This window comes from Sorex fumeus, unplaced genomic scaffold (assembly GCF_029834395.1).
Source record: "Sorex fumeus unplaced genomic scaffold, SorFum_2.1 ptg000015l, whole genome shotgun sequence".
Taxonomy (NCBI): domain Eukaryota; kingdom Metazoa; phylum Chordata; class Mammalia; order Eulipotyphla; family Soricidae; genus Sorex; species Sorex fumeus.
Genome location: NW_026606072.1, coordinates 13,922,454 through 13,942,938, shown reverse-complemented (window position 1 = coordinate 13,942,938; position 20,485 = coordinate 13,922,454).

The window sequence follows — 20,485 nt, the reverse complement described above, 5'->3', positions numbered from 1 at the left end:
ACTAATATAGAGCAGTGAATTATACATGAAGAGAAATGGGACTTAAATTAACTCTGAAACTAGAAATGTATTTTCTTCTCCTTATACCCATCCCTGACAATAACTCTGAGAATTACCTGGGCACTTTTTGCCTCTCCTATGTAGCATTCTCAACATAGGTTACTTCAGTGGGTATATATAATATCAACTTGTTTTCACAGTCGTGCTAGAGTCCCAAGAATAAATCTGGTTAAAATGAATAAATATTCTTAGTTCAGAATCTGTAAAATTTTCAGAGTATTTGGAGGAGAGGTGGCACTGAATATTTTAGTATAGCTGGCAGTGCATTTGCCAACTTGGGTGGCACCATATATGGTCTCCCACACTGGCGATACCAGATGTGGTTCAAAACACAAGAATATAAAGAAGAGTTTGGCCCAAATTAATATTTTTCTCCTATTACTTCATGTACTTCATACTGCATTGAGACATAATTACACAACCACTTGAAAGTGCAGCCTATAAGAGATGGACATCAATCAACACTTTTCTAAGAAGATAACTACTGCCTGTTGCATTTGGACAGTCAAATATTTTCAAGCAGTATGTATATTTCACCTCACTTAGTCGTGATTTTTGTCTTTTTTTCAGCATGTCCAAATCATTGCCTGAGACAATGAGTGATTGAGGTTACTTTCAGTAAGACAGAAAATGCTTCCGAATCATCTTGACTTTTTCATGTCCAGTTTGAATTCTATCTGTATGGGCAGGTGAATGTGTTGTAAAAGGATCCAATTGTCAAGAATTCTGTTATCGATCCTAGTAAAGAACAACAGTCATTATGTCTCCAATGATGACAGTTAGAGGCCCTCTGAGATCTGTAGGTATTTAAAGGACAATTAAAATAAAACTCTTTTAAAAACAGGTTTTTTTATGTTATTTTTCATGTTAGTGACCCTGGTTATTTTTGAATAGGCTATCCAGTATATGACAAGAGCACCTAACTTATAGTATGTATTTTTCTAAGTATCAAAAACTATCACAATATTTCACATAATTTTTATAACAAATGGCTTAATAGGTTTTAAAAAACTTTTTTGAAGATAAGGAGACTGGAGCAAGACTAGAAATGAACGTGCTTGCATAAGCTTATGCAGCTTTAAATTAATGATACAGGGAATTATAATCACCTAAGTGCTATCCTAAAGTCATGTTACTGAGTCAGGAGCTATAGTACAACAGGTAGGGCTCTTGCCTTGCATTCAGCTAACCCAGGAGATTTGCCAGGAGTAATCGCTGACCAAAGAGCAAGGAGAAAGCCCTGAATACTGCAGGGAGGCGGGTCGGGGAGCACGCAAAACAAAAGAAAACAAAAAACATTTGCTTTTTGAAAATGGGAGGAATCAACCTCCCTAACTTCAAACTGTACTACAAAGCAGTAATAATTAAAACAGCATGGTACTGGAACAAAGGCAGAACTGCAGACCAATGGAACAGGGTTCAATACACTGACATCTCCCCTCAATCATATGCTCATCTAATCTTTGATAAAGGTGCAAGAAATGTGAAGTGGAGTAAGGAAAGCCTCTTTAATAAATTGTGTTGGCATCACTGGACGGCTACATGCAAAAAAATAGGCTCAGAACTCTGCCTAACACCATGTACAAAAGTAAGATCAAAATGGTTAAAGACCTCAACAACAGACCAGAAACCATAAGGTACATTGAAGACAAAGTTGGCAAAACCCTCCATGACATTGAAGCTAATGGTATCTTCAAAGATGTCATGCCACTGGCCGAGCAAGTGAAAACAGAGATAGATAAATGGGACTATCTTAAACTAAGAAGCTTCTGCACCTACAAAGAAACAGTGACCAAAATACAAAGACAGTCTACAGAATGGGAAAGGATATTCGCCGAATACACATCTGACAAGGGGTTGATATCCAGGATATACAAAATACTGGTTAAACTCCACAAGAGAAAACATCCAACCCCATCCAAAAATGGGGCAATGAAATGAACAGAAACTTTCTCAAAGAAGAAATCCGAATGGCAAAAAAGCACATGAGAAAATGCTCTACATCATTAATCATCAGGGAGATGCAGATCAAAACCACAATGAGATACCATCTCACACCTCAGAGACTGGCCCACATTCAAAAGAACAAAAGCAACCGATGCTGGCGTGGATGTGGCAAGAAAGGGACACTCCTTCACTGTTGGTGGGAATGTCCACTGGTTCAGCCCTTCTGGAAAACAGTATGGACGATTCTCAAAAAATTAGAAATTGAGCTCCCATTTGACCCAGCAATACCACTCCTGGGAATATATCCCAGAGAGGCAAAAATGTATAGTCGAAGTGACATCTGCACTTGTTTGTTCATTGCAGCACTCTTTACAATAGCCAGAAACTGGAAGAAACCTGAATGCCCAAGAACAGATGACTGGTTAAAGAAACTTTGGTACATCTACACAATGGAGTACTATGTAGCTGTTAGAAAAGATGAAGTCATGAAATTTACATACAAGTGGTACAATATGGAAAGTATCATGCTAAGCGAAATGAGTCAGAAAGAGAGGGATAGACATAGAAAGATTGCATTCATCTGGGGGATATAAAGTAACAAAGTATGACATTAATACCCAAGAATAGCTGAGATCAGCACCAGGAGGATTACTCCATAACTTAGAGGCCAGCCGGGTATCCTAGAGGAAAGGGCAGTTCAGATAGAGAAGGGAGCACCAAATAAAGGATGTTTGGAGGATCCTCCCAGGAGGGGAGATGCATGTCGAAAGTAGACTATGGACAGAACATGTTTGCCACTCAATGCCTCTTTTGCAGACCACAACACCCAAAAGAAGAGAGAGAACACAGGGGATTGCCCTGCCACAGAGGCAGGGGGGGATGGGGGGATGGGGGTGGGGGGGATATTATCCATGGTGGTGGAAAATGGGCACTGGTGGAGGGATGGGTATCTGATCATTGTATAATTGAAACCAAAGCACAAAAAATTGTAAATCTACAACTGTAAAAAAAAATAAAATAAAATAAAGGGGAAAAAAAAACATTTGCTTTTTATTAAACCTGACAGTACACAGCTTCAACAGTAGAATGCATTGCTAATTATTATAATCAAAATATTTAATAAATGCAAACACCTTATTCTCCTTGCCAGCCAATCTCATAGACCTAGATTTCACGCAAAACATGCACTTTATTTATAACTGGACATACTTCCCAGCCTGTATCCACATGGTTAGTGTACCCTTATTTATTACAGCTCTAATTTTAAAGCTTTCTGGATTGCAGGAGAGCAATATACTATAATATTACCTCTGCAGGCCCAGAGACAGAAAAAAGTTCAAATACAAAATCAATTTTCATTTCTGTCTACCTTTCTTCTAACCTTGAAGGAATTCATCCTTCCTGCTCATACCGCTCTGTGTCTCATTTTAGTCTCAAAGATACTAAAACATAAGGTACTTCCAGGACCTTTCATTTTCAGAAGATGAAAGTTATTACACACAAAAAGGGAAATAAATAATTATGAACATGACTGGAAGATTCAAGAACAGAATGCTGTATATGTGTATTAAAAAAAAACATGATGATCTTTTTATACTTGGCACCAGCCTGATAATTTTTTCAACCTACATAAAACCAGACACTAAAGAGGCCATAAGTGATACTCTATTCTTGTAAACTTAGAAATCCATGGATACAAACGGATTTAGAGATTTTTTTTTAACTTTAGAAAAAAATTTAGGAGAAAACAACTAAAAATCTCCCATTTAATGCAATTATTGTGAAGTCTTATGTTGGATTTTTTAGCCCTATTTTCAATCCTAAAGCAACAAATATTAGCATAATTATTCCTCAGAATGCTAAACTACAGCCAGACAATTATAAGTATCTCCTATATCACAGGGAAATTCTACATTTCTCTAGCTTCTGTATTAGAGCTAAAGTTTACATGTGAATCTTATGCAGTTCTGAAAAAAATGGCACCATGATCTGCATATGTAATTTACTTAACTAACTTCAGATAATCAGTTAGCTCTACTGCTATCATTTGTAACTTCTGGTCGCTGAAAATATAGCTGTAAGAGAAGACAAAATCATGCAATTTTCCACAACATGCTCTAGTTCAGAAGGGATAGATACAGAATGATCTTTCTCACATGTAGGGCTGAAAGATACACGGTTAAGGAGCAACAAATTGGCAACAGAACTGGATAGTGTCCACAGAAATGAGTTTGTGAGGCGGAATTATTTCAAGGGAGGGGCCTTTGGGACCTTGGTGGAAGAAAGCAGTAGGTACCCTGATCATTGATGTGGCATTGGAATGACATGTGCATGAAACCAGCATTAGCAGTATTGCCAATCATAATATCTTAATTAAGAAGTAAAACATATATCCAGCTTCTTTTTTATATGGTTGATATACAATATGTGTTCAAATATATAATAGATACGTCTAAAGAATACTATTCTACCTTTGAAACAAATAAACTTGTACCTTTTGTGACAAAATGGATGACCTGAAGATGACTATGCTGAGTAAAATAAGTACGATGTCAAAAACAATTACTAGATGATTTCACTTATATTTAAAATATAAATAACTAAAAGTAGGATAAAGCAACAAAACTAATACCAGACTAATAAAAACATGCATGACTTCTTGAGAGAAGGTGGTGAAGAGAACGAGTGAGAATGAGTAGAGGTTCTTTTGATCGGTGCTACTAACACTTCAGTAGTGGTCACGGTGAGTCCATAGAAAGGGCTAAAGCTAAATCACTGTGACTCTATAGTATTGCAAACCAATGATGGATAAGTCCAAAAAAAGAGGGGGATAAAAATCAACCTTTTTAAATGGTATTTTGAGATAAAAACAAATAAATTGATTTTCCCTTTAAAAAAGGGAAGTGTTTCAGGCCAAAGCTCTGCACACTGAGCTACTCCTTGTCATTCTACTTCATACAAGTGTGTCTTTATAATAAGCAGCCTAGCACTTTTATATTACTTGGATTTTTTTTTAGCATTAAAAAGTATGAAAATACTTTTATTTATTTATTTATTTTTTTGCCAGGAGGATTGATCAATGGTTGGGTTTTTTTTTAATTTTTTTTATTTTTTTATTAGTGAAACACCATGAGGTACAGTTATAGACTTTCAAGTTTTGTGCTTGAGTTTCAGTTATACAATGATCAAGTACCCATCCCTCCACCAGTGCCCATCATCCACCACCACGGGTCCCAGCATCCTCCCCACCCCCTATCCCCCCTCCCAACTTGGATTTTTATGCAGATTTTTCTTCCTTGATGAAGAAACAGTAATAGTCATTAAAACAACAACAACAACAAAAATAGAATACTTTTGGATCAGAACTTACAACTTTTGAGATAAATGTAGCCCACCCAGAATTAAATCCACCTTAAACAAAAAACAAAAAAAAACAGAAGCCGGAGCAATTTTACAGCAGGTAGGGTGTTTGCCTTGCACAAAGCTGATCAGGGTTCCCAGCAACCAATATGTTCCCCTGAGTGCCATGAGGAATAATTCCTGAATACAGAGCCATGAACATCCCTAAGCACAGCTGGGCTTGACCCAAAGACAAACAAACAAAATTAAATTATAAAAAAAAAAAAACCAAGGGCTGAAGAATTGGGCTCTGTGATTGAGCATGTTGCTCACATATGTAAGGCCCTGGGTTGAGACACCAGCACCTAGGAGAACAGGCTTACAAAGACAGATAAGGTATAATCTAGACCTATTATAAAAATCCCTCTAAAATGGCATATTTAAGTTAAAGGCCGGCACCGAGATTGCTTTCAGGGAGAAAGAAAGTAATTTGGAAGCACTTCTATGGGTACAGGCAAGATTGGTGTAGTGGTTCAATGGTCACTCAGCACTTCAGGCAGCTAATGTGTAAGCAGTCCTAACATTTTCTGAATGCTCAATTTAAAATGAAAAAAATACTGAAAATTAGATGAAACCAAACATAACAGACTCCTTTTACAAAACCTTGTTGTAACCTAATTACACTCAGCCATGTGACAACTATATGTCTGAGTTTATAGTATCACCAAAAGATACATTATATAAGTCCAAATGTAAGGTGGTCTGCATCTCTGGCACAAATGCTTCAAAATTGGTCCCTGATAAATATGCAAGAAGAGGAAACATGAAGCTTCAGTCAAAAACTAAAACTCATTTGGTTACAGACTGATCCACATCATCCAGCCAGGTCCCATAGCAGCAACAGTTAATATGTAGTTATACCTAGCTATGGGCTGGAGCGATAGCACAGTGGGCAGGGCATTTACCTTGCACACAGCCAATATGGCCAACCCATGTTTGATTTCTCTGCCCCTCTCGGAAAACCTAGCAAGCTACCCGTGACGTATTCAATATGCCAAACACAGTAACAAGTTTCACAGTTTTACTGGGTCACTCTAGCAAATCGATGAACAACAGGAGGATAGTGATAGTGATACCTAGCTACAATAAGACCACTGATCTCAAGGTCCAAACTAAGTTTCTAATAAATGACATAATCCATATAGATTAGTTCTCTTCTTTCAATACATTGCTGTACACTATTTCCTAGATCCTTAACATTTTGTATGCCCCTGAGAATACTTTTAACAAATAGAATGGAAATGGGAAGGATGTGTACCCCATCCACGGCCCCAAAGTATCTCTCTAAGACACTAAGCTATGTCTCACATATTCAAACTTTTCTGGTCTACTAACAATATTAAAAAAGAAAAGAAAAGTAAACCTTCATTCAAGACTCTTATACCATAGGAAATTATAAAGCCACTTGGGAGAAAGAGAATTTTGACTTCATTTTTCATACTGAACCCCCTTCTAGCCACATGACTAATTTAAATTAAAAATTGTTAACTTCTTAATTATTATAACAATTTAATTGTGTGATGTGAGCAGGAAACAACTCTGCAGTGGGGCTAAAGAATAAAATTTAGGAATTGGTTAGTTATAGTCGTTATACTATAAATAATCACTCCATCTCCTTCTATAAATGGCCATTATAGTAATTAATTAATCAATCAGATATCCACTCTACCTGAAAGAGCTATTAACACTCTTTTTTGACTATCAGACATAGAACAAGTTCAGTGGTTGGATTTTTAAAACTCGTGAACAACCACTAAAAAGACTATAAAAATTAAATCTGTCCAGGGAAACAAATTTTCTGAGTTCTGGGGAGAATTCTACCTAAAGACTCATTTCCCTTAATTTGGCACATAAGCAGGGTAATTTTACAGATGAGCGAACCGAATCTTAATGCACCTCACTGCAAGCCTGCAGCTTGTGGGTCTGCTTAACTGGGAATTCTGTGCTCTCAACTACTGCATTCCTTGAAGGCAAAATGCAGACTTCCTTTCCTTTTTTTTTTTTTTTTTGTTTCAGCTAAGCCTGCTCTAAGCCTAGAGCTTAATCCATACCATTCTTATGAGTTAATATGTCCTCCAGAGTTGGTAGCATATCTCTTTCCCAGTAGCAAAGTCAAAGATATTTGCAAGGTCTCTTTCAGTCATTCAGAAGTCTTGATTAATTGACTTGTACAACAGGTCAGTAGGATCCAAAGGAAGATACAATGAACAACAGAACACTCAACATGCAGGAGGGGAGAAAACTTTGAAATATTAAAATATTAAAATTTTTTAAAAATTAAGAAAGTCAGTAGCCAGGAAGAAAAATATTTAAATGGGTTCTTGATGAAACCACACAATACCACCACATATGGAGGGAAAGACGAACAAATGAGAAATTCCCTCCCTTTCCTTACTTTCCTTCCATCTTTTAAGTGAATGGGAGTTATGGTGAATTCTAGAAATAAAAGTAAGCCCTAATATTAACTTTTAACTTGCAGAAACATAAGTGCTAATATTAAAAACAGACATATCCACATTAATAAACAGACATGTCCACGTTAATAGCAGTGAATTCACAATTGCTTTTTTGCAGCCTGCAAAGAGATAAGAATCTGAAAATTCAAAGATCACCGAATTACGTGAAGACAAGTCTAAAGACAACTCTATGACCTAGGAAGAAGAGAAAGTCTAGCATTAGTCACTGAGAGCGCAAGACAAATTCAGAATGTTCATGAGGAGCTCAAACTTTTAGAGACACCCTGAGCTACTCAAATTCAGAATAGCAAGTGAGGTAAAAGAAAAACATGGAAAAAAAGTAAACAAGTTAGAAAGCTCAAAGGACATGAGTTCATAAAGAATTAATAAAGTTAGCCTGCGCATTTGAAAGACACAATCAAATTCTGAATGAAGAACTGCCTAGTATAGATTCTATCCATATTTTTAAAGCACAAAAGGAGATTTACTGGAAAATCACTGATCAAAATAGAAACAATATTTTCAAATGGAAATTATTATACAATGCATTCTAGAATATTAAGAAAATTAAGCCCAGCAGTAATAATAATAGCATCTCTCATTTTTATTGTTCATCTCATTTGTTATAACAAACTTCTAAGTTAATTGGAGTAATAATTTAAACTCATTTATTCAGAATGAAACATATGAATAGAAAGCAGAAGACAACTTCACAGATGTGTCACAGAGAAAAAGGAACACTAGAGGCACAATAAAAATGTTAGCAATTCTCCAATAGAGTGTTAGATGGGCTACAGCCACTCTGAAGCGAAATTTAGCAATATTTAAATAACAAGTGTGCAAATCTTTTGAGGTAGCAATCAAGCTTTTATGATTATAAAAAATATGGTGTTTTGTAGCAACTGGTGAACAAACTAGCTCATGGAACGCTGCTTATAACACTGTTTATAATCATAAACAGAGGCCTAGGAAGATGGTTGTGGTGCATTTATGTAAGTGAATAACAAGGTAGCCCCAAAATAGTGAAGAATAATTGTACCAATATATATATAGTCTCTGAAATACATAATTAAGTAGGAAAAAAGTAAGGTTTAGGAAATTATATATGCTATATTATGATTTACATGAGAAGAAAAATCTTTTCTGTTCTCCATGATACATATCTGAAGGAGCACAAAAAGAAACTAATAACATCTCTGATCTCAGGGGAGAGAAACTATGATACTAAGTTAAAAGAAAGAATTTTCACTACATATTCCATAGTTTTTAAATTTTGTCTATCTGAAAGTATCTTTCATCAAAAATAGAATAATTGAAACTACACACAAAAAAAAGTTGAATCTAGACAGCATGGCTAAGTTACAAACAAGCCTGTAAGTCAAATCAACACCTGTTTTTCTTCTTCTGACTATACTGAGCAACTGATAAAAAATTAACTCTCCCACAAAAAAACCACTTCTAAAATTGAATCAAGGGGCTGGAGAGATAGCACAGCGGGTAGGGCGTTTGCCTTGCACGCGGCTGACCCCGGTTCGATTCCCAGCATCCCATATGATCCCCTGAGCACCGCCAGAAGTAACTCCTGAGCGCAGAGCCAGGAGTAATCCCTGTGTATCATCAGGTGTGACTCAAAAAGCAAAAAATAAATTAATTAATTAATTAAATTGAATTGAATCAGTACCCAGAGTTATAGTGTCTTTATACTAGATCACAGACCAGTCCAGGACTGAGTAAAGACAAACTCACAAGCCCTGAATATCTACCTATATGCTTCAGAGTATTTTCCTGGGCATAATATAGAGAGCTAGAGTCCAAGTAGAAAATGGTAGTTATATTGAACTGAGAAGATAGAGCTCAGAGCAGCTAGAGTGACTGAAATCTGTAACATGAATTCCTGTAGCATCAAGAATTATGCATAAAGGAAAGAGAGAGCAAAAGGGAATGCCCTGCCACAGAGTTGGGGCAGGGGGAGAGGGGTTAAGAGAGTGGGAGGGTTACTCTGGGATAATTGGTGGTGGAGAATGGGCACTGGTGGAGGAACTGGTACTCGATCATTGTATAACTGAAACCCAAGCACGAAAGTTTGTAAGTCTACAACTGTACCCCATGGTGTTTCACTAATAAAAATTTAAGGAAAAAAAAAGAATTATGTAAAGAGAAAAGTGTAGGATTCCAAGCAGCAGTACTCACAGAGTCTGTGACCGAGATCTGGGTCATACCTTCACAGAAGGAAAACACCTAACGCTTATCCAAGAACAAATGCCAGGAGACTGGTAGAACATAGATACTAACCGTTTCGTGATAGTGCTTTTCTACTAAAGAACAGAGCTCAAATAATTCTGGAGAACAATGTTGAATATCATGAGCTAGATTCAGTCTTTATAAAGGAGAGAGCTCACTAACAAACATAACATTAACACCTCAGGCAAACACCTGAGGTACATTGGTTCAGAGCATTCTACAATAAAAGCCAATCCTAAAGTAAGTCTTAGAACACAAAAATATTCTTTAAAATTAAAAAGCAGTCCTAAAGGGCATCAGCATTTCTTAGATAATGATGATAGCCACATGGCAAAGACTTGCAAAACACCACAGAGATTCACATGAACAAAACATAAAACCGCATTCAAGGTGATGAGACAACAATCTTACAGAACACCTAGATTTAAAAAATCAATATTATTCAAAGGAAGGTAACAGAAAAAAGTATCTTTACAGAGCCTGTGAGCTCAATAGGCTGAGAGCTCGTTTTACGTGCAGAAGGTCCCAGTTCAATCCTTTGAATCACAATGGCATCTCAACCAAGCACCACTGGGAGCAATTCCCAAGCACAGAGCTAGAAGTAGCGCATAAGTATCAGTGGGTACAGATCCAATTTTTTATTTTAATTTTACTTATTTAACCAGATAAATAGAGCCTGGCAAGCTACCCATGGCATATTCTATATGCCAAAAACAGTAACAATAACCGGTCTCATACCCCTGATCCTGAAATGAACCTCCAATACAGCAGTGTTGAGAAAGACAAGTAAGAAGAGGCTGCTACCAAATAAAGGATGTTTGGAGGATCCTCCCAGGAGGGGAGATGCATGTCGAAAGTAGACTATGGACTGAACATGTTTGCCACTCAATGCCTCTTTTGCAGACCACAACACCCAAAAGGAGAGAGAGAACACAGGGGATTGCCCTGCCACAGAGACAGGGGGGATGGGGGGATGGGGGTGGGAGGGATATTATCCATGGTGGTGGAAAATGGGCACTGGTGGAGGGATGGGTATCTAATCATTGTATAATTGAAACCAAAGCACAAAAAATTGTAAATCTACAACTTTAAAAAAAAATAAAATAAAATAAAGGGGAAAAAAAAAAAAAGAAGAGGCTGCTAAAATCTCAGGGCTGGGACGAATGGAGACGTTACTGGTGCCCACTCGAGTAAATCGATGAACAACGGGATGACAGTGATACAGTGAATTTTACTTATTTATTTATTTATTATTGAGTCATCGTGAGATACAGTTACAAAGCTCTCATGTTTGAGTTTCAGTCATACAATGAACAAATACCCATCCCTTCACCAGTGTACATTTTCCACCACCAAAATCCCCAGCATGCCCCCATCTTAACCTTCCTTGCCTGTGTGGCAGACAATTTCCACAATACTCCCTCTCTACTTTGATTACATTCAATAATTCAACACTAGTCCCACCATTATTATTTTGAATATCCCTGACATCACTCAAACCTCCCCAAACAGCAATGCTAGACAATCATGAATAGCATATGATGTCTTCAGCCGCAAGAGCAGCGGTCTGCTCATGAAATTCTAAAATTATAATAATTAGGGTCTGGAGAGATCTCTGCATCGTATTGTTCGATTCTGAGTTTGTTATGTGTCTCTGGATCATGGCTGTTAAAAAGCTTAATAAGTAGCTGAGGGCAGCTGGTGGGCATCATCATCTCAGGGTCCCATCGGGGTGAGGGACGAGTATTTTAATTTTAAAAAAAGACTTTACAACATAATATCCAAACTTTCTAGTAATAGATCAAAAATCACTACAAAAAGAAATTGGGAAGTATCATCTAGAGACAGTGTTTTAGAAAAGGGGAAACAAAGAAAATCCTAATGGGCTAGATATTTGGTGCAACAGGTCACAGGTCACAGTGCAACAAAAATTTTAAATCAGGGGTCAGGAAGATAGTACAGGAGTTAAGGAGCTTTCCTAGCATGGTGCCAACCCCAACTGCGTCTAAGGTTACTACCAGTACTGCTGGATAATTCCAACTCCCCATCCTAAATAGGTGGTATTGTCTCGTCAGTGATCAGTATTATTCTCTGTGTTGTCTGCACCTTTGAGGCAAAGTGATAATTAGCAGAGATTCTGAGGAGAAAAGTGTCAAATATCTGCACCTTAAAAAAGGGGAGGATTTTCCCATCATTTAGCTCATTCATTTCCTCATTAAATCTAAACTGGTGTTTCTAGAAACAGCATGAATTCTGTGGCAATGTTCAGTATGCTTCAGTGACTTAAGTGGTATCCAGGTGACTCCAGAAGACAGGGATACACTGCTTCTAAACTTGTCTGACTAATGGTTACCACCTGCAAGAAGCTTAGGCAGGGGGCAAGCAGACATTAATTCTGAAGGGCTTGAAATGGAACAAGCCCATTTTGATACTTTTGTCATTTAAGTTCAGGTAAATTGATACTGCAATTGGAGGGTATTTTCTGTAAAGAAAGTAGTGTGTGTGTGTGTGTGTGTGTGTGTGTGTGTGTGTGTGTGTGTGTGTGATGAGGGAGTGGGGGTTACGGAGTAGGACAGGTGGGAGGGTTGTTGAGTAATTATTTTTCTAGACCAAACAGAGAATAAACGGTTTGATTTGGACACAGGTCTTGAGTTCACGTCCTGATTTGACTATTTTAAGATCCTATAGCACAATCACTTTACTTCTCTTCTTGTTCTGTTGCAGCAAAATAGTCACTTTATCTGGTATTATACATACTGAATACATGTAAAATGTTATTTGTTTATATTGGTTAAACATACTTTAAACTAGTTTTGGGGGACTTGTTGAACACTGGTTGTTGAAACGTTTGAGAATTAATAAAAGGTGGTTTAAAGTCCCATTTCAATGTTTATTTACTGTTTTATTTTGACAGGTCATTGAACTTGTCTCTATAAGCCTAAATTCCACTGCATATAACATGTGATGCAGTTATCTACCTCTTGGGATAGCTTTGGGATAAATTAGATAATATATAGACCACAAGAAAAGCTAAGGGGAAAGTCAGTAGATTCACTGAACATTAATGGACCTTAAAAGCTTATTTGGAGGTTCCAGCGATTTTATAGCCCCAGCTTAAAAATGAATCACTGGTCCGCAACCTCTTCCTGGGTTGCCTGAATCAAAGAAGCCCATACCAAACCTCCTTTAAACACAGAGCATACCTCACGGACCCAGAAAACTGACATTGGCATGACAACACCACTCCCTCATCTCCACCAATTTCGAGTGTACTTGGGTATTATATATTTCCTCAAATACTTCTATTTTAAGCCTCCTATGCAAACAAATATATTAGACTCTCAACCACATGACCCATGAAGTAACATCCTAAGGGCACAAATATTGTTAGACTAATAGATTATAAAGAGTACTGATTGCTGAAAAATAATAAATTATATCAGAGCTCAGATATCTGGCATCTGAAACTCAAATGGTAATACCCACAAATCTTTAAGAACAATGGTGAAACAAGAGATTTCACCTGCTCTGGCATACAGGGACAGAAGTCCTGGCAAAGCACAAAGCTCAAATTAACCCTCAAGTCTCATCATTGAGAAACTCAAATCAATGTCCATGGAACTAAAGCAATCACTGAAATAAATATGCAACCAAATTCAAGATTAACTGATCCAGGGTATCAAAGAGTCCAGATAATAAGAATTGAAGAAGTTAAAAAATGTAATAGTCACAGCAACAGAATTCAACACACAGAGTACGGTATCAGTGATAAGGAAGACAAAATACTAGCTATCACCAAGAGTGAAGTGAAAAAGGAAAATAAATGGAAGAGAATGTAAGATTCTCGATAGATAATAGCAAGAGAAATAATCTTCAAATCATAGGAATACCAGGACAGGAGAAAAGATAAAGAGGAAGAACAGCTGGTCAAAGAAATAATAACTGAGAAACTTTCCTGACATCTTGAGAGAGGCCCTGCACAGATTCAAGAGGCCTAAAGAGTTCCAAACAAAATAGTCTCAAACAAGAGAATGACAAGATACTTAGTAATAAAAATGATAAAATCAAAAGACACACTACTAAAGACAGCATGAGAGAAGAAAATCCCCAACTATAAGGGAAACAATATAAGAATTGCAACAGAACTTCCATGTCTGCATCTTAGACGCCAGTAAAGAATAAAATGACATATTCAAAGTACAGACTGAAAAAACTCCTAGCCTAGAATCCAAAGCTATCATTTAGACTAGCAAGGTATAAGAATCTTTTCAGACAAGTAAGAACTGGCAGCATTTAAACAGCTAAGCAATCCTGCAAGAATTACTGAAAAGCCACTTATTATATAGATATAGAGATAGAGATAGATAGATAGATAGATAGATAAAGATATACTCTTGTAAAAACAACTGGATTACACACACACATACACTGAAACACAGCCTTTATGTCAATAGTCTCTTTTAATGTCAATGGACTAAACTTCCCTATAAAAATGCATAGAGGCCAATGGAAGAAAGGGACTTAGTAGATATATACAGGACACTTCATCCACAAAAAGCTGAATATATATTCTTCTCAAGATAGACCACATGCTGAGCCACAAAACATGCCTCCATAAAATTAAGAAGGTAGAGATTGTATCAACAATCTTCTCAGACCATAATGCGCTGAAATTAGAAGTAAATCACACACAAAAACAGAAAACTAAATCAAACACCTGGAAATTAAACAGTGCGCTATTGAACAACGAGTGGCTTAGACAGGAAATCAAAGAGGAAATCAAAAGATTCCTAGAAACGAATGAAAATGAGAACACGAGTTACCAAAACTTATGGGACACAGCAAAGGCTGTGTTAAGAGGAAAGTTTATAGCTCTACAAGCATTCCTCAGGAAGGAAGAGCGAGCACACATAAGTAACCTAACCTCACAGCTTAAGAGCTTGGAGAAGGACCAAAAAAAGGAGCACAACCCGAACAGGAGAAAGGAAATAATAAAACTCAGAGCAGAGATTAACGAGATAGAAACCCAAAAAACAATCCGAAAGATCAATGAAACCAAAAGCTGGTTCTTTGAGAAATTAAAAAGATCGATAAGCCTCTAGCAAAACTCACAAAGAAAGGGAGAGAGAAAACCCTAATAAACCGAATCAGAAATGAAAAGGGTCATTACAACAGAAACCACAGAAATTCAGAGGATCCTCAGGGAGTACTTTGAGAAGCTTTATGCCACGGAACATCAAAACCTCGAGGAAATGGATAAATTCCTAGACTCCTACAGACTCCCAAGGCTGAACCAAGAAGACCTGGAATACCTGAACAGACCTATCACCATCAAGGAAATTGAAATGGTAATAAAAAGTCTCCCCAAGCACAAAAGTCCTGGCCCGGATGGATTCACTACTGAATTCTTCCAAATCTTTAAAGAGGACTTACTCCCAATGTTCTTTAAGCTTTTCCACGAAATTGAAATATCAAAAACACTTCCGAACAGTTTCTACGAAGCAAATATCACACTGATACCAAAAGCAGACAGAGATACCACAAAGAAAGAGAATTACAGGCCGATATCCCTGATGAACACAGATGCAAAGATCCTCAACAAACTACTAGCAAATAGAATCCAACTACTCATCAAAAAGATCATACACCATGACCAAGTAGGATTCATCCCAGGGATGCAAGGATGGTTTAACATTCGGAAATCAATCAACATAATCCACCATATCAACAAAAGAAAAGATAAAAAGCATATGATCATATCAATAGATGCAGAGAAAGCATTTGATAAGATCCAGCACCCCTTTATGATGAAAACCCTAGCCAAAATGGGTATAGAGGGGACCTTCCTCAACATAATTAAAGCCATCTACCACAAGCTACAGCAAGCATCATCCTCAATGGGGAAAAACTGAGAGCCTTCCCTCTAAGATCAGGGACGAGACAGGGATGCCCACTCTCTCCACTGCTGTTCAATATAGTACTGGAAGTACTTGCAATAGCGATTAGGCAGGAAAAAGATATTAAGGGCATTCAGGTAGGAAAGGAAGAAATCAAGCTCTCACTATTCGCAGATGATATGATACTCTACTTAGAGAACCCAATAACTTCCACCAAAAAACTCCTAGAAACAATAGACTCGTATAGTAAAGTTGCAGGTTATAAAATCAATACCCAAAAGTCCATGGCTTTCCTATACGCAAACAGTGAGAGAGAAGAAAGCAACATGAAAAAAACAATCCCGTTCACAATTGTGCCCCAGAAAATCAAGTACCTAGGAATCAGCTTAACTAAGGAAGTAAAGGACCTGTACAAAGAAAACTACAAAACGCTACTTCAGGAAATAAAAGAGGACATGAGGAAATGGAAAGATATCCCCTGCTCATGGGTCGGGAGACTTAACATTGTCAAAATGGCAATACTACCGAAAGCATTGTATAAATTCAATGCAATCCCTATAAGGATACCCATGACATTCTTCAAAGAAATGGAGCAAACACTCCTGAAATTTATATGGAACAATAAGCCCCCACGAATAGCTAAAGCAATTCTTGGGAAAAAGAAAATGGGAGGAATCAACCTCCCGAACTTCAAACTGTACTACAAAGCAGTAATAATTAAAACAGCATGGTACTGGAACAAAGGCAGAACTGCAGACCAATGGAACAGGGTTCAATACACTGACATCTCCCCTCAATCATAATGTCATCTAATCTTTGATAAAGGTGCAAGTAATGTGAAGTGGAGTAAGGAAAGCCTCTTTAATAAATTGTGTTGGCATCACTGGACGGCTACATGCAAAAAAATAGACTCAGAACTCTGCCTAACACCATGTACAAAAGTAAGATCAAAATGGATTAAAGACCTCAACATCAGACCAGAAACCATAAGGTACATTGAAGATAAAGTTGGCAAAACCCTCCATGACATTGAAGCTAATGGTATCTTCAAAGATGCCACACCACTGGCCGAGCAAGTGAAAACAGAGATAGATAAATGGGACTATCTTAAACTAAGAAGCTTCTGCACCTACAAAGAAACAGTGACCAAAATACAAAGACAGTCTACAGAATGGGAAAGGATATTCACCGAATACACATCTGACAAGGGGTTGATATCCAGGATATACAAAATACTGGTTAAACTCCACAAGAAGAAAACATCCAACCCCATCCAAAAATGGGGCAATGAAATGAACAGAAACTTTCTCAAAGAAGAAATCCGAATGGCAAAAAAGCACATGAGAAAATGCTCTACATCATTAATCATCAGGGAGATGCAGATCAAAACCACAATGAGATACCATCTCACACCTCAGAGACTGGCCCACATTCAAAAGATCAAAAGCAACCGATGCTGGCGTGGATGTGGCAAGAAAGGGACACTCCTTCACTGTTGGTGGGAATGTCCACTGGTTCAGCCCTTCTGGAAAACAGTATGGACGATTCTCAAAAAATTAGAAATTGAGCTCCCATTTGACCCAGCAATACCACTCGTGGGAATGTACCCAGAGAGGCAAAAATGTATAGTCGAAGTGACATCTGCACTTGTTTGTTCATTGCAGCCCTCTTTACAATAGCCAGAAACTGGAAGAAACCTGAATGCCCAAGAACAGATGACTGGTTAAAGAAACTTTGGTACATCTACACAATGGAGTACTATGTAGCTGTTAGAAAAGATGAAGTCATGAAATTTACATACAAGTGGTACAATATGGAAAGTATCATGCTAAGCGAAATGAGTGAGAAAGAGAGGGATAGACATAGAAAGATTGCATTCATCTGGGGGATATAAAGTAACAAAGTATGAGATTAATACCCAAGAATAGCTGAGATCAGCACCAGGAGGATTACTCCATAACTTAGAGGCCAGCCGGGTATCCTAGAGGAAAGGGCAGTTCAGATAGAGAAGGGAGCACCAAATAAAAGATGTTTGGAGGATCCTCCCAGGAGGGGAGATGCATGTCGAAAGTAGACTATGGACTGAACATGTTTGCCACTCAATGCCTCTTTTGCAGACCACAACACCCAAACGGAGAGAGAGAACACAGGGGATTGCCCTGCCACAGAGACAGGGGGGATGGGGGGATGGGGGTGGGAGGGATATTATCCATGGTGGTGGAAAATGGGCACTGGTGGAGGGATGGGTATCTGATCATTGTATAATTGAAACCAAAGCACAAAAAATTGTAAATCTACAACTGTAAAAAAAAATAAATAAAAATAAATAAATAAATAGGTAAAAAAAAAGGCATAGAGGCATAGAGTAGCTTGGATCAGGATAGGATGGATCAGGAATCACCAGTATGACAAGAGCTGGGAATGATCACGCTGGACAAGATCTGAGGGCTAAAAGCAACTTTTCAGTATCAATATTGCAAACTACTATGCACAAAAGGAGACAGAGAAAGAGAAAGAGAGAGGGGGGAGAGAAAGAGAAAGAGAAGAGAAAGAGAAGAGAAAGAGAAAGAGAAAGAGAAAGAGAAAGAGAAAGAGAAAGAGAAAGAGAAAGAGAGAAGAAAAGTGTCTGCCATAGAGGAAGGCAGCAGGTGGGACATGGGGGGTGATGGGAGGGAACCTGAGGACTTTGGTGCTGGGAAACGTACATTGGTGGAGGGAAGGCTGTTGGAATACGGTATGACTGAAATCCAATCATGAACAGTTTTGTAAGGGTCTATCTCACAGTGATTCAATTTAAAAGTTTATATATACACAAATATATGTATATATACTAGGACAGCCATATGTTTTTATCACACCAAATTCCATTCAATATAAAGAAAGTAATGCGAGACAATAGTGCGATAGCACAGCAGTAGGGCGTTTGCCTTGCACGCAGCCAGCATGGCCAATTCGAGTTCGATTCCTCCGCCCCTCTCGGAGAGTCCGGCAAGCTACCAAGAGTATCTCGCCCGCACGGCAGAGCCTGGCAAGCTCCCTGTGACGTATTCGATATGCCAAACACAGTAACAACAAAGTCTCCAATGGAGACGTTACTGGGCCTGCTCGAGCAAATCGATGATCAACGGGAGGGCCTTTACTTTACTTTACTGATTGGTCAAGGGAACAATAGATCAAGAAATACTGTCATTAACATTTACACACCAAATAAAGGCTCAGCAAAGTTCATAAAGTTTTTACTCACAAACCTAAAGAAACGCATTGATGGAAACATAATAATAGTGGGAGACTTCAACACACCACTTTCCCTACTAGACAGATCAACTAGACAAAATATTAGTAAAGAGTCCTAAACAAGGAATTGAAATAACTGAGATTGTTGGATATATACAGGTCTCTACATCCCCCAAAACAAAAACACACATTCTTCTCTAATGGACACAGATAGATCACATATTAGGGCACAATTCACACATACATAAGTCTACAAATATAGAAATTATGCAAACTACCAAATCAGCAGAATGAACCCTGGTTATTAATGGGGTGACTGATGACACAGTCGGAGCACTCACATTAATGATATGTAGACTCTCCTATCTTTGAAGCTAAACTTTCTGACTTTTACAAAAAGAACTCAGTGGCAAGCAGTCTTTACTACTGAGATATATATATGTATATATATTTAATATTCCTAATATACTTTGGATTTTCCTAGAATTATATTCATATATTATAGCATAAATTCAAATATAAATTGAGAATATTTTAATATCTTTGATATTCATTATAGAAATCTAATTACTACCTGTTTCATAACAAAAACCTTATAGTACTTCTTTACAGCTTTACAGCTTGTTAGCATGAAGATTAAAAAAATAATTAAAAATCTTTTATTTCCTAAATCAGGAGAAGAACAAATACCTGGTGGTCCCATTCATTTATGGAAAATAGAGAATCAGGGGACTGGAGTGTTAGCACAGTGGGTATGGCATTTGCCTTGCACGCGTTCAATTTCTCCACCCCTCTCAGAGAGCCTGGCAAGCTACCAAGAGTATCTCGCCCACATGGCAAAGCCTGGCAAGCTAGCCATGACATATTCGATATGCCAAACACGGTAACAAGTGTCACAATGGAGACGATACTGAGCCCGCTCAAGCAAATTGATGAACAACGGGAGTGACAGTGACAGTGACAGAGAAGCAAAAAAGAAAACAGTATTAAATGATGACAAACCCTTGGCTTTGAACTGCCGTATGACCAACCAGTGAGGAAGAGGGGCAGGGGGAGCAAGAGGAAGGCTACAGGTGACATAGGGACAGTGGTGGAGGGTCTTGAGCACTGTGGTTGTGGAGGTGTAGTAGTTTTGCTCATCAATACCATAACTATTTACACCATTGTAACCACGTTACCTAACCACATTAAAAAATTTAAAAAATCTTTTATTTCCTAACTAAACTTGTTAGAGTCATTTTATGTTTATAA